Raw genomic sequence first — 24,940 nt, 5'->3', positions numbered from 1 at the left:
ATACATAATTTACATAAAATAATATATAAAATACTAACTACAGATGGCTATAGTATACTATAAAATACTAAACAACCCCTCCTTCCCCCTTTATGTACCCACGGGAGGCCAGATGTTCTTATGGCGGAGTTGACATCATCCCGGCTAGCCAAACGCCTGGCGGAACAGGTCCGTTTTACAGGCCCTGCGGAAACTTTGTAAGTCCCGCAGGGCCCTGATCTCACCTGGAAGCCTGTTCCACCAGGTAGGGGCCAAAGCCGTAAAAGCCCTGGCCCTTGTAGAGGCCAGCCGGATCGCCTTGGGGCCAGGGATCACCAGTAGGTCCGCCTCTGACGAGCGGAGGGGCCTAGAAGGGCGATATAGGGAGAGACGGTCCCTCAGATAAGCAGGGCCAAGGCCGCGAATGGCTTTGAAAGTAAATACCAAAACTTTAAACATGACCCGGTACTCGATTGGCAGCCAGTGCAGTTGGTATAGGACCGGCGTAATCCGGTGCCTCGCTGTTGCCCCAGAGAGGAGCCTGGCTGCTGCATTTTGTACGAGTTTCAATTTCCGGATCATGGCTAGAGGTAAGCCCGCGTAGAGCGAGTTTGTCGTCGATTCAAGACATTTGTCGTCGATTCAAGACAAAGGTTTGGATCCATCCAATTTTTCCACTGTTAGAAAAGGGAGGAGACATCCCCTTTGGCCACCCACAAAAGCAAAGACATATTCAGGCAAAATGTAGCCCGGTGCAAAATCTGAGCCCCCCCCCCCCCCCGTATGGGCGGCTGCCCTTCCCAACCATGACCAAACCACCTTTTTTGCACCAGGTTTTGAAGTCAGTGTATGGACCTGGGGGGAAGGGGGAGAGGTGTGGGGATGATTCTCCACCCCCACGTGACTAAATAGCTGCAGCCCAAGGACATTTGACCCCATATGTCCCCCTGCGTGGTACGCCACTGCGTAAAAGATACCCTGAGGATCACGGGACCTGCATGGAAAACTCACATGAGTTGGAGGCTTTTATAAAGAGGGGAAACTGAGCAAGACTTAGGCTGATTCCGCATGGGCAAAAAACAGCAGTGTGAAAACGGTGTGAAAATGGTGTAAAAGGGTTTAAAATGGTGTAAAAGGGTTTATACTGTTTTCACACCGCTGTTTTTGGACCATGCGGAATCAGCCTCAGTGAGAAGTTGGCTGGATCAAATGAAAGAAAGACAATCTTCCTTCATCGGCGCCACTCATTGCTATTCTATTCTTTATTCTCTCTATATATATTATATTCAGAATAATAAATGAAACACCCAGAACTATGCCACTTCCAAACGCACACCAAGGAGGCTGTTCGACCGAACGTTTCCTCGTATCACAAAACTACCTGCCGATGAAAAACTAATCCATCATGGAGAAAAGGAGAAGACAAAGCAAAAAAACCCAAAACACTGATTTTTTGGGGAGGGGGAGGGATTTTTAAAAACACAGAACAGCATTTCATTCTGCGGTTCTTCTCATCTCTCGCCCTTCCAAAGGATTACAGGTTCCGAACGACTCTGCAAAAGTGGGTCGCTCCAGAATTTGCATCTGTCCGCAACTTATAGCGCTACAATTTTGCACTCGCCTTCTGATACTTTAGACATGTGTAGATTTCGAAATACAGTTTCCAAGAAGTAAGCCCCTTGAACTCAGAAGGGACTTGTCTCTGAATAGACATGCTGAAGAGCAGGCTGCTAGTTGGGAGTTCGTTACGGCTGGGTGAGCCTGCAAAGGCATTCAAGTAGTTCGGATGAACTCGCTTTAAAAGGATAGCACAGACCCTTTGAAGATTCAAAGCAACTCCAGGGCTCTCCTGGGCAGGAATGCACGAATATGTATTGTCGAAGGCTTTCAAGTGCGGAATCACTGGAGCGTTGTGGGGTTTCTGGGCTGTATGGCTGTGTTCCAGTAGCATTTTCTCCAGACGTTTTGCCTGCATCTGTGGCTGGCATCATCACGATCCTCTGAAGATGCCCGCCACAGATGCAGGCGAAACGTCAGGAGAAAATGCTACTGGAACACAGCCATACAGCCCGGAAACCCCACAACACTCCAATGCACAAATACGTTCATTTTTTGAACCCAGCACCCTTTTTAGAAGAAGAAGAAGAAGAGTTTGGATTTATATCCCCCCTTTCTCTCCTGTAGGAGACTCAAAGGGGCTTACAATCTCCTTGCCCTTCCCCCCTCACAACAAACACCCTGTGAGGTGGGTGGGGCTGAGAGAGCTCCGAAAAGCTGTGACTAGCCCAAGGTCACCCAGCTGGCGTGTGTAGGAGTGTACAGGCTAATCTGGATTCCCCAGATAAGCCTCCACAGCTCAGGCGGCAGAGCGGAGAATCAAACCTGGTTCCTCCAGATCAGAGTGCACCTGCTCTTAGCCATTGCTCTTAGCCACTACGCTACTGCTGCTCCCTAACTTTTATTTCCTAACTCAATGTAAGGGAGCATTTGGTTGCCCCGAAATATAGCAATCTATCCATTATCTCAAACAGTGGATTCTCAGGGTTATCTTCCAGTGTTTTTCTTTCTTTTTTTTTAACAGTTTGGCTAACTTAGGGAAATAACAGGGATCTATGATTACACAACAAATTTGCCATTACTCATCTGGAGCTTTAGCAAAAGAGTAAAGTAGACATCTCGTTAAACAGATATACATATATACAAACATACACGCGCACACACACTCTGCAGGCCATTCCCAGCTGCAAAGACTTGATGCCAGTATTTCAACACGGTTGTAATGACATCAGGCTCGAATGAACCAATCTGCATTATTTCCCGCTTGGCTATCCTGCATGCCATCATTTTATTGGCTGCCAGAAACTCTTGGCTAAAATGGACAATACGTAGGCCAAGAGGAGGGGTGATTTAAAAAAGGGAGTTAATAGGTTAGTCATGGATTAAAAACAAAATGAAACAAATTTCCTGCAAAAAACCATGACTGAAAATTGGGGCCCTTCCGCACATGTAGAATAAGGCACTTTCAATCCACTTTCACAAGTGTTTGCAAGTGGATTTTGATATTCTGCACAGTAAAATCCAGCTGCCAAGTGCTTTGAAAGTGGATTGAAAGCGCATTATTCTGCATGTGCCGAAGGGACCTTACAGAGAATCGCCAGTTGAAATCCTGGGTATCCTGTCTAGTTCATGTTTCACCTCACGGTTTCCCCTTCCATTTTATCCTCAAACACAACAACCTCATGAGGTAGAGAGTGCCTAGCCAAGGTTATCCCATGACTGTTTTGGGTTTTCCTGGCTGTGTGGCTGTGGTCTGGTAGTTTTTGCTCCTAACGTTTCACCCGCATCTATGGCTGGCATTCTCAGAGGCAGGTCACAGTGAGATTTGTTTCTTTTTGTGTCACTCCACACTGTGCCTCAGTGAGATACATATTTCACCAGGGCATGCCCTTGAAGAGTCCCAGAGGTGACACCTTCTGCTCCCGCAACACATAGCAAGAAATAGAATGGCTCAGGGTTATTAGGCTTAGAGGCTGGGCTCTTTCTCACAGATAAGACTCTCTTCTGGTCTTCAGGAAGGATATACGTGGGGAAGGCTGTTCTGGGATTCAGCATTACCTCCACCAAAGAGATGGGGGAAAACGCAGTGCTTCCATATTCATCAGCTGAAGAAACTATTGTGTCCATATTTTCAAATCAGACGAGGATCGGTGGAGACAAATGTGCTATTTTAAGAGCAGTGGAGGTGTCTGATAATACCAATGCTCTCTTCCAAGCACATATACACTTTCTCTCTTTCTGATGCCAGTTTTCGCCCCGTCTAGGGCTGACATCTGCAGAGGCATGTCACAGTAAGGTGTGTTCCCCTTCCGTGGCACACGGTATTTCTTTCCATACGGCGCCATGCAGAGAAACCCATCTTGCTGCAGCATGCCTCTGAAGATGCCAGTCATAGACATGAATGAAACATGAACAGCAAAAAATGCCAGACCTCGGCCACACAACCCAGAAAACCCACAAAAGTCAGGCTCCTTCCGCACATGCAGAATAATGCCCTTTCAAACTGCTTTCAGTGCTCTTTGAAGCTGTGCGGAGTAGCAAAATCCACTTGCAAACAGTTGGGAAAGTGGTTTGAAAACGCCTTATTTTGCGTGTGCGGAAGGAGCCTCAGTTGCGGAAGCCTTTGAGTTTCATGGGCAAATGGAGATTCGAATGGGGTGTCTCTTCAGCATCCCTTGTCTAATTCTCTAGCTAACCATTTATTCCACACTATGGCCCCTTCCGCACACGCAAAATAATGCGTTTTCAAACCACTTTCACAACTGTTTGCAAGTGGATTTTGCTATTCCGCACAGCTTCAAAGAGCACTGAAAGCAGTTTGAAAGGGCATTATTCTGCATGTGCGGAATGAGCCAATGTTTCACAGTCTAATTCCAAGTCCTGAGGCAGTAGGAGGCCTATCCAATGTTGCCTTGAAGACCCCCGAGCATGACCGTTAGTCAAGTCTTCCTCACCTGGTGGGCCTGACACATTTTCAGGTGAGGCAGACATTTACTGACCCCACCTTGGGTACAGACCTACTGTCAAGGAAGGTCACCCTGTGTTGCCTGTTCCTAAAAGCTAGGACATTGTCCCCTTCAAGTTCACACTTGCAGCTCTTATTCTGAGAACACAGCCATTTCTTAATATAGCCCTGTCACTGTCATTTGACGCCGCACGCCAAATCCGTGTTGTTGTTGTTTAAATTACTGCGCTGGTATCTCAAGATTCCTCTGGGCAGCTCAAGGCAGTTCGTGCGGCCTAACCCTGACGACGGTTGTCAATTGGCCGGGAGAAGAAGGTCCTGTCTCATTAACAGAGCTTAATGTGTGTAAATGGGCAGCCAAAGCTTTTCACAGCAAATAAATGACATTCCATTAAGCCTCTATTAATGGAAAGGGGCATTTCCCCCTCCCTTCCAAGAACCTGGCAACCATAACTCTGACTGTATTTTCTGAGGTGTGATAATCTGAGGTACAGTGACTTTCTCCAGGCCACAAGTGAGTGGGTAGAATTTGAACTCAGAGTCATCCAGCACTATCCACTCTTCTTTCCTTGGATGTACGTAGAAGAAGAGAAGAAGAGTTTGGATGTATATCCCCCCTTTCTCTCCTGTAGGAGACTCAAAGGGGCTTACAATCTCCTTGCCCTTCCCCCCTCACAACAAACACCCAGTGAGGTAGGTGGGGCTGAGAGAGCTCCGAGAAGCTGTGACTAGCCCAAGGTCACCCAGCTGGCGTGTGTGGGAGTGTACAGGCTAATCTGAATTCCCCAGATAAGCCTCCACAGCTCAGGTGGCAGAGCGGAGAATCAAACCTGGTTCTTCCAGATTAGATACACGAGCTCTTGACCTCCTACGCCACTGCTGCTCCACATACCCATTGCCCTCAGCCTCACTCTATACCAGGGGCTGATAGAATTTGTAGTCCATGAACATCTGGAGAGCCGCAGGTTGCAGACCCCTGCTCTATACAGATTGAATTCATCTCCATTTCCCTTCTGACCAGATTTGCCATTTTTGAAAGGAAACGTATAGGCAGCGATGTTTGCCTGCCTTTCCCTCATTCACCTCCACAACCACCTTTTCAGGTAGGCTATCGAAGCTCAGAGGGGGCAATGGGCATGAAATCAATCCAACAAGGCAGTGATCCATCTCCAATATGTACCCTCTCGTCCACGTACAACATTCTGCTCTCAGCAGCTTTCTAAAGTCCCCGATAGTCTCTCAAACCAAAGGCCTTGGTAATGTAACTGATCTTAGGTATTGAGACCACGCCGCTACAGCAAAGTTAGTCTATGGGTTTAAAAAAACCCCCAGCATTCTCAATCCATGAAACATTTGTACTTCACTCACCAGCTGCCCCTTAACCAATTCGTTGTTTAATTAATCAATTGAACTGAAATAAATCCACATATTACCATTACGGGGGCCATTTTGAGATATCAAAGGAAGCGCCAGATCGTTTGTAACTTAACAAAGCTCGCGGCTCACTGTCAGAAGGCAAACCATCTGTAAAATATGTTTAATTCCCCGTTACAGGAACACACCAGAACGATAACAGCGATAACAATAACCCAGTGTGCTTTTTACTTTTTGGCCCCGCCGATTAAAACCGCGCTCACGGATTAAAAGGCTGGTTCCCACTGAGGAATCGAGGAGCACGTTGGTTCTCTCACATCCTTCCTCCAGGAAACTCAAAGTATCGAATGAGATTCAGTCACTCTCTGTTTTATCCTGTATGTTTTCTACTGAGTCAGGCTTTTGGCCTACCAAGTTCAGAATTGTCTCCTCTGACTGGAAGCTGTTCTTCAGGGTTTCAGGCAGGAGGTGTTCACATCCCCTGTTACCAAGTCCTTTTAACTGGAGTTGTTGGGGATTGAAACTGGAACCTGTTTTGTGCAAAGCCCCTCTGAGCTTCGATAGCCTACCTCAAAAGGTTGTTGTGGAGGTGAATGAGGGAAAGGCAGTTCTCTACCACCGGAGGCATAATGAGGGTGGAGCAAGGGAGGTTCTTGTCCCGGGTGCCAGTAGCCTGGAGGTGTCCACCCATGCTTCACCCCTCTAAGAAGCGGAAAAAATATCTACCCCACCTCACAGCCACTCCACGCTGTGTCACAGAGGCTCCTTCCGCACATGCAGCATAACGCACATTCAATCCACTTCCACAATTGCTTGCAAGTGGATTTTGCTATTCTGCACAGTAAAAATCCTGCTGCAGTGCATTGAAAGTGGATTGAAAGTCCATTATTCTGCATGTGCGGAAGGGCCAGAGAGAAACACATCTTGCTGTGACATGCCTCTGAAGATGCCAGCCACAGATGCAGGCGAAACGTTAGGAACAAGATCTACCAGACCCCGGCCACATGGCTTGGAAACCCCACAACACCCAATTGAGTCTGGCTGTGAAAGCCTTTGACAATACATTGTTTGCTATTGCTTGTCTCTGTGTAGCAACCGTGGACTTCCTTGATGGTCTCCCATTCAAGTACTAACCTGGCCTTGGATAGGCTGACCAGACGTCCCGCTTTTGGTGGGACAGTCCCGCCTTAAAACAATTTGTCCTGCGGGTTTTTTCAAGTGTCCCGGTTTTTTGAAGGCTGCCGCACTGCCTTCTGGGGCGCAAGGCAGTGCAGCAGCCTCCTGCACGTCAGCGACGCAGGAGCCCTTGCGACGAAAAGCCTCTGGGGGGGGGCGCTTTCTGCAGCTGCTTGCTGCGTCGCGTGCAGCTGCTTCCACCGTCCTCCGTTCAGCAAAGGTGACCATCTGGTCAACTTAGCCTTAGGTCAACCCTGCTTAGCTCTGGAGATCTGATGTGATGAGGCCATCCAGCTCAGGGTGTCCCCTACATTTTTTTTAACTGAATCTCCCTCCCCCCCACACACTTTTTAGCCTTCCCTCCTAAGAAAGGTTCTCCAACCCCTGTCTTGGTTTCCTAGGGTTGCCATTTCCAGGTGGTGCCACGAGATCTCATGGAATTACAACTGATCTCCAGACAAGTCAGACCAGTTCCTCTGGAGGAAAATGGCGGTTGTGAAGAGCTGGGCCTATGGCATTAAACTAGGGTAGCCAACCTCCAGATGGCGACTGGAGATCTCCTGCTGTTACAAGTCATTTACAAGCAACAGAGATCAGGTATTTTCCAACTTGGACCTGGCAACTTATGAGGTTTCCCTACTTTGCCAGTTTTCTGGGTCGGTGACATTCAATGGCTTTAAGGAACATTTAATGGCTCTAAGGGATATGTTGCCAAGAGGGAAGGATATGAGCAGTGCTGGGGTAGGGGACAGATCAGAGGGTCTCTTGCTGAGCACCCACCAAAATCTGGTATGGGCCCTGAAACTAAAGCTCCTGGATCTTGTTAATTGCACCATGAGTAGGGTGTTAAAAGGGTGGGGAAAGGGGGGGCTGTTTTCAGATGGAGGATACACTATTGTGTAGTAGTGTGTGAGAACAAAGTCTTGGGGTACAGGTGGACAGTACATGAAACATAAGCACTAAGTGTGATGCAGTGACAAAAAAGGCTAACGTGATCTTGGGGTGTACCAAGAGGGGCATAACATCCAGATCACAAGAAATTGGGGGGAGGTGCAGTTTAAGAGCTTGCCCTGGGCACCGTTTTTTGTAGATACACCCATGAATTTGAGTTAGAGGATTCCACTGAGTTCCTTACTGATGAATCAAATATCGCCCAGTACACAAAAACCGGTGGGATTTCTCCAGGAGGAGCAGGAATGGGGTTAAATTAAGTCTGGGCTCCGGCCTCCATCCGAAATGCTCTGCAGTCTAGCCAAAAGGATTTGCTCAGGCAATTACATTCCTGGACGCCGTTGGGCATTGGAGAGAAGGAGAGGGAGAGGGCAAAGTTGAAACATTCACACGCAAAGAATACATCTTTTGTTAACAAGACCTGGAGCACAAACAGGAAGCCACGGCTAGGTCAGGATCTTGCAGAAAAGCAAGTGGGATCTTTGGATGAATGAAAGGGGAGGGAGGGGTGGGGGGGAGCCAGGCAATTATGCGCTTGGGGGACACGGCATCGCTGAAAGGCGACAAGAAAACTGGTGGCCGCTTTTCTGAAAAGGGCATTCGGATGCCAGAGAGAGATCACGCAGGGCAGCATTGAGTAGCAGGCTCAAAGAGGCCCAGCGTGTACCAGAGCCCCGGATAAAAAGGGGCATTAAGCCAAAAATAGAGGCAGACCTAAATTCCGTCTCCAAGAATTCTCCTCTCCATTGTTCCTCGGATAGTCACCAGATATTCTCCGATGTCTGACGGATATTTGATTTCGGCACCGGGTAGCTGATGCCTGACATTTGCTTTCAATACTGAACGTTTGAGATTTGACACTGTTTGGTAGCTGGCATTTAATATTTACCCAGCCTGATTTTTCACTCATGCTTGTCCAGTTCTCCTACTAACTACCACCCACTGTTCCATAAAGATTTTATCCACCCAGATCCTCAGCATAGCCTTTGCTGGATGCTCAAAGGGGGCACTTCCTTTTGCTCACCCCAGCATCAACTCTGGTGGGATCCAATTCACTGTTTGGGCTCTGACATTCACTAGTCTTTAGTATTTGACAACTAGCAGCCAGCTGGATTACTAGACACTGGTGAAAATCTGAACAAAGAAGGGCAAACAGAAAGCCAGCGTGATGTAGTGGTTAAGTCTAATCTGGAGAATCAGGTTTGATTCCCTGCTCTTGCCACTTGAGCTGTGGAGCCTCATCTGGTGAACCAGATTAGCTTCTGCACTCCAGCACATGCCAGCTGGGTGACCTTTGGCTAGTCACAGTTCTTTGGAGCTCTCTCAGCCCCACCCACCTCACAGGGTGTTTGTTGGGGGTGGGTGGGGAGGAGGGAAAGGAGATTGTAAGCCCCTTTGAGTCTCCTTACAGGAGAGAAAAGGAGGATATAAAGGGGGATCCAAAGGATATAAAGGGGGATCCAAACTCCTCCTCCCTGCCTGCCACTCTTCAAATGTTTCCGCCTCCGTCTCGCCGCCCTCGCCTCCCCTCGCCGTCCTCCGCCTCCCCTCGCCCTCCTTGGTGGTAGTATCCTCGGCTCCTCGCAAATCCTCGCCCTAAATTCTTCTTCTTCTTCTTCTTCTTCTTCTTCTTCTTCTTCTTCTTCTTCTTCTTCTTCTTCTTCTTCTTCTTCTTCTTCTTCTTCTTCTTCTTCTTCTTCTTCTTCTTCTGCTTCTGCTTCTGCTTCTGCTTCTGCTTCTGCTTCTGCTTCTGCTTCAGTGCCACAAACGGCCTTGAATTTGGCCAAGACTCAAATTTGAAATTTCTCATTCAAAATCAGTGTAAGTGATAGAAACTAGGTTTTTCCCCTTTAAAAAACCCAAATTTCTAGATGATCCTACAGCCAGTTACAGTTTTTGTCTAAGCCCTGGCTAAAAGACAGTGGAGGCAATTAACCACTGTTGACACCCCTGCGTTTGATTGTCTTTTGGATCAAAGCGAGCCTGTCTAATGAGCCTTTGATGAAGTCTTGCTCAGCGAGGATTTTAGATTATGTTTTATGTTTACGGCTGGGTAGCTGTTTATTGCCTTTCAAAGGCGGTTATATTGTTTGGTAATTTAGTTATGGCCGATGGCGGAAGCAAATAAGCTAATCTGATGATGATGATAAAGTTGCCCAGTCAAGCCTCGCCCAGAACTGGAGCAGCAAAATCCAAAATGTGGGTGAATTTCAAATCTTTCCAAACAAAACAAAATGTGAGAGACTTTTGGTCTCAGCTGGAGCTGCAACTTTTTTTTCCCCTGGGAAAAACAAAATTGTCTCCCGCCAGTTTTTACATTCAATCCCACCTAATTCCCTTTCTTTCTACGACCACCTTCTCACATGGCTTTGGTCCATGCAGGTCTTTTCCCCTAGCAACAACACGTGCCTGTCTTTTTCCCCTTAATAAAAACATGGAAAAAATAATTTCAGGAGGGAAAGACTTTTTGAGTGTGGAAGAAGAAGAAGAAGAAGAAGAAGAAGAAGAGGAGGAGGAGGAGGAGGAGGAGGAGGAGGAGGAGTTTGGATTTATATCCCCCCTTTCTCTCCTGCAGGAGACTCAAAGGGGCTTACAATCTCCTTGCCCTTCCCCCCTCACAACAAACACCCTGTGAGGTAGGTGGGGCTGAGAGAGCTCTGAGAAGCTGTGACTAGCCCAAGGTCACCCAGCTGGCGTGTGTGGGAGTGTACAAGCTAATCTGAATTCCCCAGATAAGTCTCCACAGCTCAGGCAGCAGAGCTGGGAATCAAACCTGGTTCCTCCAGATTAGATACACCAGCTCTTAACCTCCTACACCACTGCTGCTCCTCTCTCCCGTCCCTGAATGGCACCAACATGAACTGGAGCCCCACACAGCCTGGTATTTCAATGTTGTTGTTGGGTGTGTGTGTGTGTGTGTGTGTGTGTGTGTGTGTGTGTGTCTGTCTGTCTGTCTGTCTGTCTGTGTGTCTGTGTGTGTGTGTGTGTGTGAAGAATCATGGGATCACAAATTTCCTGCTATCGCATCGAATTAGGCCCAAGGACAAAAGATTTCAGTGCGTTTAAATGGCTCACCCCCGTCCAAGATTGTAAGCCAGGCCATTATGAGTTTGAAGGGAATCTCTAGATTCCAAATACCTCATGGGTAAAATCGTGGGCTTGACTGACTGATGGGTTTGCCTAGTTAATGAGTTCCTGCGCTATACCCAGGGCTTCGAGCACATGCAAAAGCTTTCATTAAAAAAGGGAAGTATACCAAATGGGTGCATTTCAGACTCCAAAGGGGGAGTTTACATTGTTAAGGATTGCTGTAGAGCAGAAGAGAAAAGATTGGCAAATTAATAACTTGTGCCTATTACTGCATATTACGTGATTAAAAACCCTCACACTAGACATGAAAAGCAAGCTCAGACAAGGCAGCTTATCTATATGCTTGGATTGCTCTCTGTGTATATTTTAAAGGGCTTTTTGCAAATGTAGCCTTTGGGATTGCTTTATCACGAACAGAGGAAGAGATGGGAAATTTTAACCCTTTCTTTCCCCACCATTTTGTCAATGGAAAAGGCCAGGTTTAAACTGCTATTACCCAGGCTAGCAAATCAAGTTCTCAGCATAGAATGCGCAGCTCCCTTTTGAATTGATCTTCTTTGATCTGAGGTTGCAAATGCCTTTGCAGACCAGGTGCTCGGGAGCAGCAGCAGTAGAAGGCCATTGCTTTCACATCCTGCAGGTGAGCTCCCAAAGGCACCTGGTGGGCCACTGTGAGTAGCAGAGTGTTGGACTAGATCAGGGGTCTTCAAACTATGGCCCTCCAGATGTTCATGGACTACAATTCCCATCAACCCCTGCCAGCATGGCCAAGTGGTAGGGCTTATGGGAATTGTAGTCTATGAACATCTGGAGGACCGTAGTTTGAAGACCCCTGGACTAGATGGACTCTGGTCTGATCCAGCAGGCTCTTTCTTATGTTCTTATGAATTAAAGCCCTTGAAATGCTCAGTGAGTCTGTTACGTGTGTGTCCAAAATATCAAGGACTAGAAACTGATGCCTTGAATCTGCAATCCAAGTTCTAAAAACTTAAAGCAATCCACCTCAGACCTCAGTGAAAACGGAGTGGAGCTAAAGATAGTAGAAATAAATAATTTAAAAACTCCTCCCCACTTTTTCTTCCTCCAGGGCCACGCAAACAGTTTCCTTCAGTTCCTGGACACAGAGCAGCGTAACAATGAAAAATCATCGCAAGTAATTCAATACAACTTATAGCACATCCCTGGGCCATGTGGTTATAGGAAGCAGATGCTATAATGGAGAGACAGAGAGAGTACAGATTATTCTTTGCAATCCTGTCCCCTGCCCCCCGCCCCCTTCCAGGCACTGATGGGATTAGAATGATCAAAATAGGATCAGAAATCTGCAAAGTGTCCAGGCACTTAACTGGGATGAGAAAAGCAACAGGGATTACAGATTAGTAGTAAGAAGGGCCAGCATTCGTGTGCGTGTGTAAAATGTAGCTGCGCTGTTTATGCATGCACTGCTTACCCCGTGGATGTTTGCTTTGCAGGCAAACAGGAAGCAAACATAGATGCAGGAACAAGAGAAGGCAGGATTGTGAAAACAAAGGCCCCTTCCGCACATGCAGAATAAGGCGCTTTCAATCCACTCGCACAATTGTTTGCAAGTGGATTTTGCTATTCCGCACAATACAGCTGCATCGTGCGGAATGCATTGCGCAGAAGGGGCCGAAGAGCTGGAACACAGGAAACAATGTGCTAGTACACGGGCAAAAAGGAAAGGAAAGATGGGATCCAGGGAGATCCACGAATGAGCTCCCAGGTTATTTGTCTATTTAAAAGTTGGCGCGCCTGCCACACACACACACACACACACACACACACACACACACACACACACACACACACACACACACACACACACACTGCTGTGGTCTCACTCTGCATGAAGGTCTAGTGCTTCTGTTTTCTAAAACAAAGGTTCTCCAACTTTGAGCCAGGATCCAACAGCGGGTCTCGACTCCCTTGCAGGTGGGTCACAAAGTCAGGGAAGAGGAAGAGAAACTCAGGGACCTGGGAGAGGGGACTCAGGGAAAACTTCAGGGCCTATCTGGATTTGCCTCTGCATAATGTGCGGAAACGGCCATGAAATACAGCCTGTCGCTCAGCCGTGCGGCGTATTCATGAACCTGAAGCGTGGAAAATAGCGTGGAAATTTGTTCAGCGTGAGCGAGTGTCGGATGCCTGCATTTCATGTTGAGGACTGCAGAGCTAACTTTGCAAACGGGGGCCTCCGAAAATGCAACAGGTTCAAAAAATGGGTCCCGCACTCCTACTTCGACAAAATTTTAAAAAGGGAGAAGCGAACAACTCGGAAGCACATTCGTGGACCTCCCAGTCAGTTTTGACCCTCAAGAGCCTGAGGGAAAAGTACCATGAAGAAGCTGGAAATTGTCTCTCCTGGTGCCTACCAGCTATACTGCTGAGACATCACAGAAAGCTCATGAAGAATCTCATTTAGGCCCCTTTCACACATGCAGAATAATGCACTTTCAATCTATTTTCACAATGGTTTGCAAGTGGATTTTGCTATTCTGCACAGCTGCAAAGTGCATTGAAAGTGGATTGAAAGTGCATTATTCTGCACGTGCGGAAGGGGCCTTAGTCATGTGTGTAAAGAGCCGTCAAGTGGTAGCCGTCAAGTTGCAGGAGCTTTCAAAGGCAAGTGCAAAGCAGAGGCGGTCTGGCTTCCTCTGCGGAGCCTTCCTTGGTGGTCTCCCTTCCAAGCTCTGACCCTGCTTCGCTTCCAACAGTATCGAAACTCAGAATGCTGTGAGGAAAGTGGAAGGTCTCCTCGGCTGGCAGAAAAAGTTCCACAAAGGATAAAGAAGGTCTGCTGCTGGGTAACCGAGAAGGTAAGACGGAAGACGGAAGGGCTGCGCCTCCTAATGAACACGGAGAGGTGAAGAGGCCAGGATTTGAAGCAGAGGCACAAACCCTCCAGCTGGCCTTGAGGATGTGGTTTCATCTACCAGTTTCCTTCTCGTTTATTGCCCTGCATCTGGGAAGGTTAATGGTATTGTCAATAAAAATAAAATAAAATAGAGTATGACCCCCTGTCCGGAATCTAAATGAGACACCAGGCCAGTGGTTCTCAACCTTCCTAACGCCGTGACCCTTTCATACAGTTCCTCGTTGTGTTGTGGTGACCCCCAACCCTAACATTTATCCATTTTACAGATGGAGAACACTGATGCAGAGAGTCTTAGGTGATCCCTGTGAAAGGGTCATTCGACCCCTAAAGGGGCCCCGACCCACAGGTTGAGAACCACTGCACTAGGCCGTTAGAATTCCACAGGGAATAGAAAACTTTGCACAAACCAGGTGGATTATCTCCTAAAACCCTTTCACATTTTTTTGGGTTGGTGGGCTGCTTCTCTGATCAGAACTGTCCCATTAGAACCATGGAAGAAGTTACCCTTTCTCATCAGAACTGTCCCACTGGAACCATTGAGGAAGTTACCCTTCCTTATCAGAACTGTCCCACTAGAACCATGGAAGAAGTTAACCATGGAAGAAGTTACCCTCATCAGAACTGCCCCACTAGAACTATTGAGAAAGTTACCCTTCCTCATCAGAACCATCCCACTAGAGCCATTTCTCCCACCAGAACCATTGAGAAAGTTATGCTTCCTCATCAGAACTGTCCCACTGGAACCATGGAAGAAGTTACCCTTCCTCATCAGAACTGCCCCACTAGAACTATTGAGAAAGTTACCCTTCCTCATCAGAACCATCCCACTAGAGCCATTTCTCCCACCAGAACCATTGAGAAAGTTATGCTTCCTCATCAGAACTGTCCCACTGGAACCATGGAAGAAGTTACCCTTCCTCATCAGAACTGTCCCACTAGAACCATGGAAGAAGTTACCCTTCCTCATCAGAACTGTCCCACTGGAACCATGGAAGAAGTTACCCTTCCTCATCAGAACCGTCCCACCGGAACCATTGAGGAAGTTACCCTTCCTTATCAGAACTGTCCCACTAGAACCATGGAAGAAGTTACCCTTCCTCATCAGAACCATCCCACTAGAACCATTGAGAAAGATACCCTTTCTCATCAGAACCGTCCCACCAGAACCATTCAGGAAGTTACCCTTCCTCATCAGAACCATCCCACTTGCCATGGTGGCGAACCTATGGCACTCCAGATGTTCATGGACTACAATTCCCATCAGCCCCTACCAGCATGGCCAATTAGCCCAATTGGCCATGCTGGCAGGGGCTGATGGGAATTGTAGTCCATGAACATCTGGAGTGGCATAGGTTCACCACCACTGCACTAGAGCCATTGAGAAAGTTACCCTTCCTCATCAGAACTGTCCCACTGGAACAATTGAGAAAGTTATCCTTGTCAACCGAGGGGGCAAGAAAGAATTCCATAAGTAACAGGGAATCATTTTGACAGTGCTTTTAGAGTCAAATGATTTAGTTAACAACCAACCCCAGCATTTAAACAGAACATCACGTACGCTGAGCAATCTTCACAATTACCCTGTCAGGTAAGTCAGTGTTATTACGCCTATAATACATTTGGACAACTGCGGCCGAGAGTAAGTGGCCACCCAGGGTCAGAATCTTGCAGATGTTCCCGTGTCATTGAAAGCTGCTTTTTAGCTGTGTGAGGCTCCGATTTCAACTGGAAGCAACCTGGGAGGGGAGAGGATACCTCACTCCTAAGTGGTTTTCTGTATCAAAACTGCCCCTCGCTTCGATTAGCCTGCTCCGTTTTCTTTCCTTCCAAGGGCAACAAAAGCCAGGCAAGTGGCTGATTTGATAGACGGGGCAACGTAAGGATGGAAAGATGAAACCTCCACCTCTCCCTGCTAGCCTGCCCTGATCTCAACCTGAGCTTCAGGTACCTCAAAAGTGGCTTTCAAAGAAGCTGGTAAGATTCAGTCGTGACTCCCATACTGGTTCTCCGGGGCTTTTTTTGTTTGAAATATTTTCCACCCTCACCCCAGCCATACACAATCGATATGAAAGATAAGCATAGATAGTAAACAGATACAGGTGATACAGGTGATACCTAGAAGAAGAAGAAGAAGAAGAAGAAGAAGAAGAAGAAGAAGAAGAAGAAGAAGAAGAAGAAGAAGAAGAAGAAGAAGAAGAAGAAGAAGAAGAAGAAGAAGAAGAAGAAGAAGAAGCAGCAGCAGCAGCAGCAGCAGCAGCAGCAGCAGCAGCAGCAGCAGCAGCAGCAGCAGCTGGGAATCAAACCCGGTTCATCCAGATCAGAGTGCACCTGCTCTTAGCCACTGCTCTTAACCACTACACCACTGCTAGAACTCCTCACTGGCTTTAAAAGAGACATCATAGCCACTCTGAACTTTGCTGAAATGGTGCACCGTACAGTCAACTGAACCCTTTCTTTTAATCTTTCCAAAAACAGGCTCAGCCTTGCCCACCCAAAAAACTACAGAGATGGAGCCAGGTAGGCACTGGCGTAGCAAGAGGGGACACAGGGGGCAGTGCCCAGGGTTAGCTGTAGGTACCATTTTATAAACCTACACTCCTGCTGGTAGGGGTCTCTCAGGGAGGTATTCTACAGTTATGGTTCCACTACTGAGAAGGTTTTCTCCTGAGAACACACATGTTGAAGTAGAAGAAGAAGAAGAGTTGGATTTATGTCCCCCCTTTCTCTCCTGTAAGGAGACTCAAAGGGGCTTACAATCTCCTTGCCCTTCCCCCCTCACAACAAACACCCTGTGAGGTAGGTGGGGCCGAGAGAGTTCCGAAGAACTGTGACTAGCCCAAGGTCACCCAGCTGGCGTGTGTGGGAGTGCACAGGCTAATCTGAATTCCCCAGATCAGCCTCCACAGCTCAAGCGGCAGAGCGGGGAATCAAACCCGGTTCCTCCAGATCAGAGTGCACCTGCTCTTAACCACTATGCCACTGCTGCTCAACCACAGTTCATGTTTCATGAACAGTTAACGTTCATGCTGTTTGCAAATTGTGTGGGTCATCCTTTCAAAACCATCTGATTATGACAACGTACACTCACACAGTGGCATAGTGCCAATGGGGCGGGGGAATGCGCCGCAGTGGGGGCGTGGCGGGGGCATGGCATTCCGGGCAGGGGTGGGCGGCGCCATGGCAGGGGCGCAGGGCACGTGCATGCCCCGGGTGCAGTTCTTCCTCTCTCTGCCCCTGCACTCACAGACACCTATAACTCTATTTCACACAAAGATATTAGTAGATTGTATATTCCTCTGCCACGGAACAAATCATGCAGACCTTCTTTTGCTGTAGAATGCTCCATCTGGGTCTTAGTGCCTCCCCAGCCTTGCTCCCCCCATCCATTTAAATGTCTGAATGTAAAAATACATTTGGGCATAAATGCACTTGTATCCAATTACCATGTTCAATAATGCCCAAAAGAGCAGTTTTGACAAAGGCAGTGTGTAAAAATGAATGACTATTCTCATATTTGTTAGGGACTATATTCTAATGCGGAAGCATGCAAGTTTCTCAACTGCTGCGCCTCAACTGACCAAACTAACATCTTTATGTGAAACAGAGTATAGGTATGAGTGGAAGCATTACCACTGAGCTGCCATTCAATGCGACATCACCAAGCCCTGCCCCATGAAACCACCAAGTCCTACCACGTGTCTCGAGGTTTGGGACGCTGAGGATCTACCAACCCTTTTGTCAGATGGAGACCTAATTTTCAGTAGGTCCATAAAACAGGCCATGTATTTCACTGTTCAAGAGAAACGACTATTAGTGCCTCTGTTATCAGGGGATTTAATAGATACATTCATACTGGGTTTACAGATTACGCTACACAGCAGTGGTTTTCTCCCCGACATGATAACGGCGGTACGAAGGCTTGTCACTTGAGAAAAACTCCCCCCGCCCCCCGGACCTTCCATCTCAGCATGCTGCAGTGTATGATTTTAACAGCATTTAGGGTATTATTTCTCTGAACGCACCGGGGGAGCGAGAGTGCTTTCCCTAAGATGCCGCCTGAATAAAGCCTTTCTGCAAAATAAGACCCTCGCTCTCTCCTTCATCTTCGGCGGCGAGACGCTGAATATCTTTCTTTCTTAACACGCTGGAGGGTTGTTATCACACCATCCTCCGCCAAGAAGCCTTTCTCGCAGGATAACCTGCTTAGTTCTCCCAACCTTCGCCGGCTGATTTCACCCCCTAAGCTGGTGTTCATCTTAAATTAATGTCCTTTCATTTTGTTTCTAAGCTCTTTGGTTCAGTTACGTTCGCCAGCCTCACTCTGACAAAAGGGAGGGATTGGGAGGTGGGGAGAAATTCAGTTTCTTTTCCTTTTTTTAAAAAAAGCCCCATTTTAACGGCCAGGAGTTCTCTCCCGAGAGCCATTAATGAGGGGGAACGTAATCCTGTGATGATAACCCAGGGTTCTTAAGGCCCATTACCCTGATAGGGTGATTACTGACTGCAACTCCCTTCTGCCTCTGACTCGTTCCATTTTTAGACATTGCAAAATAAGCGACTCGGAGGGGCCAACTCACACCTTACAAAAACACCGGTCAGGCCCGCGAATACGAAAATACGTTGCGAAGTAATGACTGCTCGATTGGGCTTCGGTGCGTCGCGACATGACAAATTCACCTCTGGAACGTAAAGACTTCCCGGCAATCTCTGCTCCTTTTCCTTGAAAAGGGAGTCGGAGTCACGTCGGCGAGAGACTTTGCAGGGGGGATTGTTGCCATGGTGTATAATGTTGTTATTACCTGTTGCTTTCATGGCCTGTGGCAACCTGAAACCTAAATCTTTATTGCCTGTCACAAAATCTGCCATCTGCTGGCATGAGGCCTGCTTAATGCAATGACTGGAAAATTCGGCTTAAAACCGGCTTTTTCTCTGTTTCCCTCCGTGAACTGATGAAGAGTTTCGGAGAACACAAAAGCCTGCACGCTGTTAGGTGTCACTGGGTTCTAATAAAGGCATTTCATGGACTGCGTTTTTGGCTTTTGGGGTCTGGGGTCCCACTCGCCATGGAACAATCTTACAATATTTAAGTTCTCTTCATTTTCAGCACATGTGGTGCCCAGCATGGATGATAACCACACTGCACATGGTAAAGGGAATCCGCTCCTCACCCCTGCATGGCTTTCCTGATCTGAAACGGTGCGGGGGGGGGGCAACCCTACTGCAGTGGTCAAAGATAAAATAGGCCTGAACGCAATTCTGAGGCCCCTTCAGCATGGATACAGTGGGTTAAGCAACTTGATGATCTTCTTCTTATGACGGCTAATGAGATATACCGTCTCATAAAGCAAAGACTCTTTGAGCAGGACTTCCAGAAACTGATGGCACAAGCAAATAAAACCTGCTCTCCAATCCATCTACATATTTTGCCTCGTTTTCCCACTCCTGCTATCTACATCTTCTACATGAGCCCACTCTGAGATGCGCTGTCACCTTAGCCAGATGCAACGTTCTTCCTTCTACCAGACGATACAACAGAGAGCACCATCTTCCATCCTCTGATAGATCTTGCACCTGCAATCCTGGTCTTGAAGAAACCGTCCATCATGTTCTATTATATTGCCCTTTATATGCTGTAGAGCGGGAAAGACTACTTAATCCTCTCTTAGCTGATCTAGGCAACACTACAGATGCTGTCAAAACTTTGTTCTTGTTAGACAGCAACTCAACTGCTACTATCGAACAAACTGATAGATTCTTGTGTGTTGTCATCACTGAACGTTCCCAAATGCTTAGTAGACTCGATCCCAATCCAGTGGCTTAATATTCCAGCTCTCATGATGCTTGTTTTTTTTTACTTTTTTTACCAGCCAATTTTAATTTCTATTGTATAATTTATATATACGCCATTAAAGGTTTCATCTCATGAAGCAACTTGTGTTGCCGTCAGGGCGTTTACATGCCTCCATGTAGGCAGCGAATGGAACCCGTGGAGGCAGTGTGGGTTGCCGTCGCACCTTCGCACGGATTTGCGGGGTTTTTTTCACTCACCTCCCTCTGCAGCGTAGCTACAAAGCCAGGCAGGCATGGATGTCCACAGCTGTGCTGCCCTCCCTGCACCCTTCCTTAGCAGCAGAAAGGCGGAAACTGGAAAAAAGGGGAAGTGCAGGCGAGTAACAAACTTCCCGGGGCAGCCATTCAGTCGGCCGCAGCTGCAGTCCACATTAAAACTAAAGAATCGCTGATAGTGCGATTCTTGAAAAACCCAGGTGGGGGGGGGGAACGCGGAGCGGACTCGTGTTAGGAGCGGGATTCATGTGTAGTTCCCCCCCAAAACAGGTATTATATTGTGATTATCCCGCATTTATTGGCCTGTGCAGAAGAGCCCGGGAGAGCTGAAGACGGGTTACTTTTCTCCTGACAATGCAAAAACAGTAATTTGGAGACAAGGGGAAGGACTTGTTTCCCCAGTGGGGTTGGGGGGAGGGACATTTCAGGTTGGAAAACAAGTGCTGAAGGCCAGGCAGAAGCTCTTTCTTCTGTGAACCTTATCCAAACTGGACACCGAGTAGGTGAGAACATCTATAATTTTAAAATTCGGTTTATAAACTGCTCTCCCTGTAAAACGAGCTCCGAAAGGTGTACGACGCTGCATTAACAATTAAAATCGACAACATAAAGTACCCATCAGACAGCTCCCATCTATACGACCCGAGATCTAAACTCGAACAGCCAAAGAAGGAGAGAAAGAGGGGAGAGGGCAGCTGGACACCAGACCCGATCGATACACGCTCTAATGTGTGGATTGGTTGCTGAATATTCATAACCTCTGCATTAGCCTGTCCTGTCCTGATTCAAAGGACAAAGCAGCACTTGTCTTCTGGGATCAGGATATTCCAGAAAAAACATCAAGTCCTACAGTTGCTTATCAACGGTATAAGAAGTACTTCAGCAGCTGCAGTTACACGAACACACGAACACCCCTGAGACTGAATCAGCCTCTTGGTCTTTGAGGCTCAGTCTTGTCCGTTCAGACAGGTAGTGGCTTTCCAGGGACTGAGGAGGAGGAAGAAGAAGAAGAAGAAGAGTTTGGATTTATATCCCCCTTTCTCTCCTGCAGGAGACTCAAAGGGGCTTACAATCTTCTTGCCCTTCCCCCTTCACAACAAACACCCTGTCAGGTGGGTGGGGCTGAGAGAGCTCAGAAGAGCTGTGCCTAGCCCCAGGTCACCCAGCTGGCATGTGTGGGAGTGTACAGGCTAATCTGAATTCCCCAGATAAGCCTCCACAGCTCAGGCGGCAGAGCTGGGAATCAAACCCGGTTCCTCCAGATTAGATACATGAGCTCTTAACCTCCTACTGCTGCTCCTTTAACATCTCCTTTAGCGGGAGATGTTGGGGAACTAAGGCAGGGCCCCTTTTCAGTCATGAAGTCCTTGGCACTGGGACCATACATATGGAAAGAAAGCGGGGCATCTCTGGGGTCTGGAAGTGTGTTCTGAGGTGGAAAAATCAATGCGCTGCCCCTTCCAGAAGAAATGTCTATCACGTATATTAGGAAGATCATGAACAGCACATACATTCCACATACACAGTCAAGCAGAACATGTAAAGAGGGATAATATTTCCACATGAATTAGAATCGGGATGTTTTCACTTGCCATTGAGATTTAACTCCCTGATGAATCCAAAGAGGGGGGAGCGGAATCTGAAAGGGCAAAAACGCTAACAACTCCCACCATTAAAAATTTAAGAAGGAATCCCCGAAAGACCAGAAGAGACACTCCAGAGATCGAGACCAAAATATTGAGACTGTCCCTGGTAAATTGGGGCAACTGGAACACATGAACTCAAACAGAGTGGGTAGTGGTTAAGGGCAGGTGGATTCTGATCTGGAGAACCGGGTTTGATTCCCCACTCCTCCACCTGAGTGGCAGAAGCTTATCTGGTAAACCAGATGTGTTTCTACACTCCTATATTTCTTCTGGGTGACCTTGGGCTAGTCAAAGTTCTTGGGAACTCTCTCAGCCCCACCTACCTTACCAGGTGTCTGTTGTGGGGAGAGGGAGAGAAAGGAGCTCGGAAGCCACCTTGAGTTTCCTTACAGGAGAGCAAGGTGGGATATAAATCCAAATTCTTCTTCTTCTTGGATTTATATCCCACTCAAGGTGGCTTACAAGCTCCTTTCCCTTCCTCTCCCCACAACAGACACCTTGTGAGGTAGGTGGGGCTGAGAGAGTCCTGAGAGAACTGTGATTAGCCCAAGGTGAACCAGCAGGAATGTAGGAGTGCAGAAACACATTTCGTTCACCAGATAAGCCTCACTGTGGAGAATCAAACCCGGTTCTCCAGATTAGACTCCACCTGCTCTTAACCACTACTCCACGCTGGCTCTCGTAGGAAGGCTATGGCAAGCCACCTCTGAACTTCTCTTGATTGTTGGGGTGCAGCCCCCTTTTGCACCACCATGGCTACAGGTCTGCCCCCAGCCTTTGCTACCACAGTAGGCTGCTGCTCAAGAGCCACTGCAAGAAGCAGATGAGGATCCGTCCATCTCCAGTAACCCCAGAATCTCTGCCCGGACCAAATGAGGTGGAGGATCTGAGCTCAAGCTTAAGGCAGGCAAAGAACAGTACGCATGCAGCTCCAAGGCCCCTTCCGCACATGCAGAATAACGCACTTTCAATTCATTTTCAATGCACTGTGCAGCTGGATTTTATGGCGCGGAATAGCAAAATCCACTTGCAAACAATTGTGAAAGTGGATTGAAAGTGCATTATTCTGCATGTGCGGAAGAGGCCCAAGTGTCCTACGTCCCAGTCTAATGCAAGAGGTTAGCATCATGATGTAACTCCGCAGGCTCTCAAGGATCTAGCTCTGGCTACTGGCACGGGGCGAGGTTATCTGTTCCCTGCATAAGCCATCAATTGAGTCTTTGCTGGCTCATCCATTCTCCTGATAGTGCTGGACAGCTCCCTGCAGCCCAGACCCGGCTACCCTGTTCATACACTACAGTGCCAACCGGAGCAGGCTAAAGAAGGTAAAGGCCGTGCAAGCACTGGGTCATTTCGTCAGATCAAACTGTTACCTAGCAAACTATGGCTCATTCCGCACATGCAAAATAATGCACTTTCAAACTACTTTCAGTGCTCTTTGAAGCTGTGCGGAATGGCAAAATCCACTTGCAAACAGTTGTGAAAGTGGTTTGAAAACGCATTATTTTGCGTGTGCGGAAGGGGCCTATGTTTATGGGGAGGTTTGCTGTTGCTTTCTCCAGACGTCTACACCCTTCTAAATCTACAGGAGTCCACGTACAGGAGCAGCAGTGGCGTAGTGATTAAGAGCAGGTGTACTCTAATCTGGAGGAACCGGGTTTGAGTCCCCGCTCTGCCGCTTGAGCTGTGGAGGCTTATCTGGAGAATTCAGATTAGCCTGTGCACTCCTACACACGCCAGCTGGGTGACCTTGGGCTAGTCACAGTTCTTCGGAGCTCTCTCAGCCCCACCTACCTCACAGGGTGTTTGTTGTGAGGGGGGAAGGGATTGTAAGCCCCTTCTTCATAATCTTCCAAAGATACATGTGTCCTTCGCTCGGCAGGTGTCTGCTTCAGAGCAGCCGGCTCTTAGCTATCGGAACCAGACTGACTCCCTTTGCTCTCACTGCCCAAAACAGCCATTTGGAGATGACGGGAGAGAGCCCACAAGGACTCGTCTTCGGCAACGGAACGTCCAGGGAAAATGCAGAAGAGGTCAACCGCACGGGCTGCTTGCGCAACTATCCTCTTAAGATGTGGCGGTCTCGTGTCATCGCCAGCCAAGCATAAATGTGACTGCGCATTCAGCTCAGTGTGCATCTAGGCTGATCTCTCAAGCTGTTTGGCAGCGGGACATGAAGAAGCTCTAGGATCTGGATCATGTCAGGTGGGGATTCGACCTGTGGGACTCCATCCAAGCGAGGCGGGCCTCGGGAGCTGGCGCCGTCAGGCAGCGGCTGCAGTCCTCAGAAAACCCACAATGAACTGACCACAAATCTCTAGTCTTCCTCTCTACTCCCTGTTTGTTGGTCCTCCAGAGCAACTGGTTGGCGAACATGTGGGGCAAAATACTGGATTAGATTGGCCGGTGTCTGATCCAGCAGGACATTTTTTTAATGTGGCAAGGCCTGACTCTGTTCAGTCTTTTCTGCTAGGGACTCAGCAACTCCCTTGAGGGCAACGCCAACAGAATCCACGTGGGAACTCAGAAACAACTGTGAAGAGAAGAAGAAGAAGAAGAAGAAGAAGAAGAGGAAGAGGAAGAGGAAGAGGAAGAGGAAGAGGAAGAGGAAGAGGAAGAGGAAGAGGAAGAGGAAGAGGAGGAGGAGGAGGGAGAGGAGGAAGAGGGGAGGAGGAAGAGGAGGAGAGGGAGAGAGAGGGAAGAGGAAGAGGAAGAGAGGAAGAGGAAGAGGAAGAGGAAGAGGAGTTTGGATTTATATCCCCCCTTTCTCTCCTGCAGGAGACTCAAAGGGGCTTACAATCTCCTTGCCCTTCCCCCCTCACAACAAACACCCCGTGAGATAGGTGGGGCTGAGAGAGCTCCGAGAAGCTGTGACTAGCCCAAGCTCACCCAGCTGGCATGTGTGGGAGTGTACAGGGTAATCTGAATTCCCCAGATAAGCCTCCACAACTCAAGCGGCAGAGCTGGGAATCAAACCCGATTCCTCCAGATTAGATACATGAGCTCTTAACCTCCTACGCCACTGCATAGAGGAGGAGGAGGAGGAGGAGGAGGAGGAGGAGGAGGAGAAGAGGAGGAGGAGGAGGAGAAGGAGGAGGAGGAGGAAAAGAGGAGAAGAGGACTAGGAGAAGAGGAGGAGGAGGAGGAGGAGGAGGAGGAGGAAAAGAGGAGGAGAAGAGGAGGAGAAGAGGAGGAGGAGGAGGAGGAGAAAAAAAGAAGAGGAGGAGGAGGAGTTTGGTT

The 24,940-nt window shown here is 48.0% G+C and overlaps 1 protein-coding gene across 1 annotated transcript in view; it reads right to left on the bottom strand.

Annotated features, from left to right (window-relative positions):
• LRRC4B (leucine rich repeat containing 4B) overlaps window positions 1–24,940 on the bottom strand; it is a 144,261-nt gene that overhangs the window by 3,123 nt on the left and 116,198 nt on the right. The gene's annotated exons all lie outside the window — the stretch shown is intronic.

This window comes from Sphaerodactylus townsendi, linkage group LG15 (genome assembly GCF_021028975.2).
Source record: "Sphaerodactylus townsendi isolate TG3544 linkage group LG15, MPM_Stown_v2.3, whole genome shotgun sequence".
Taxonomy (NCBI): domain Eukaryota; kingdom Metazoa; phylum Chordata; class Lepidosauria; order Squamata; family Sphaerodactylidae; genus Sphaerodactylus; species Sphaerodactylus townsendi.
Note: the sequence above shows the minus strand (reverse complement) of the source record. Positions and strands in the feature narration are given on the sequence as shown.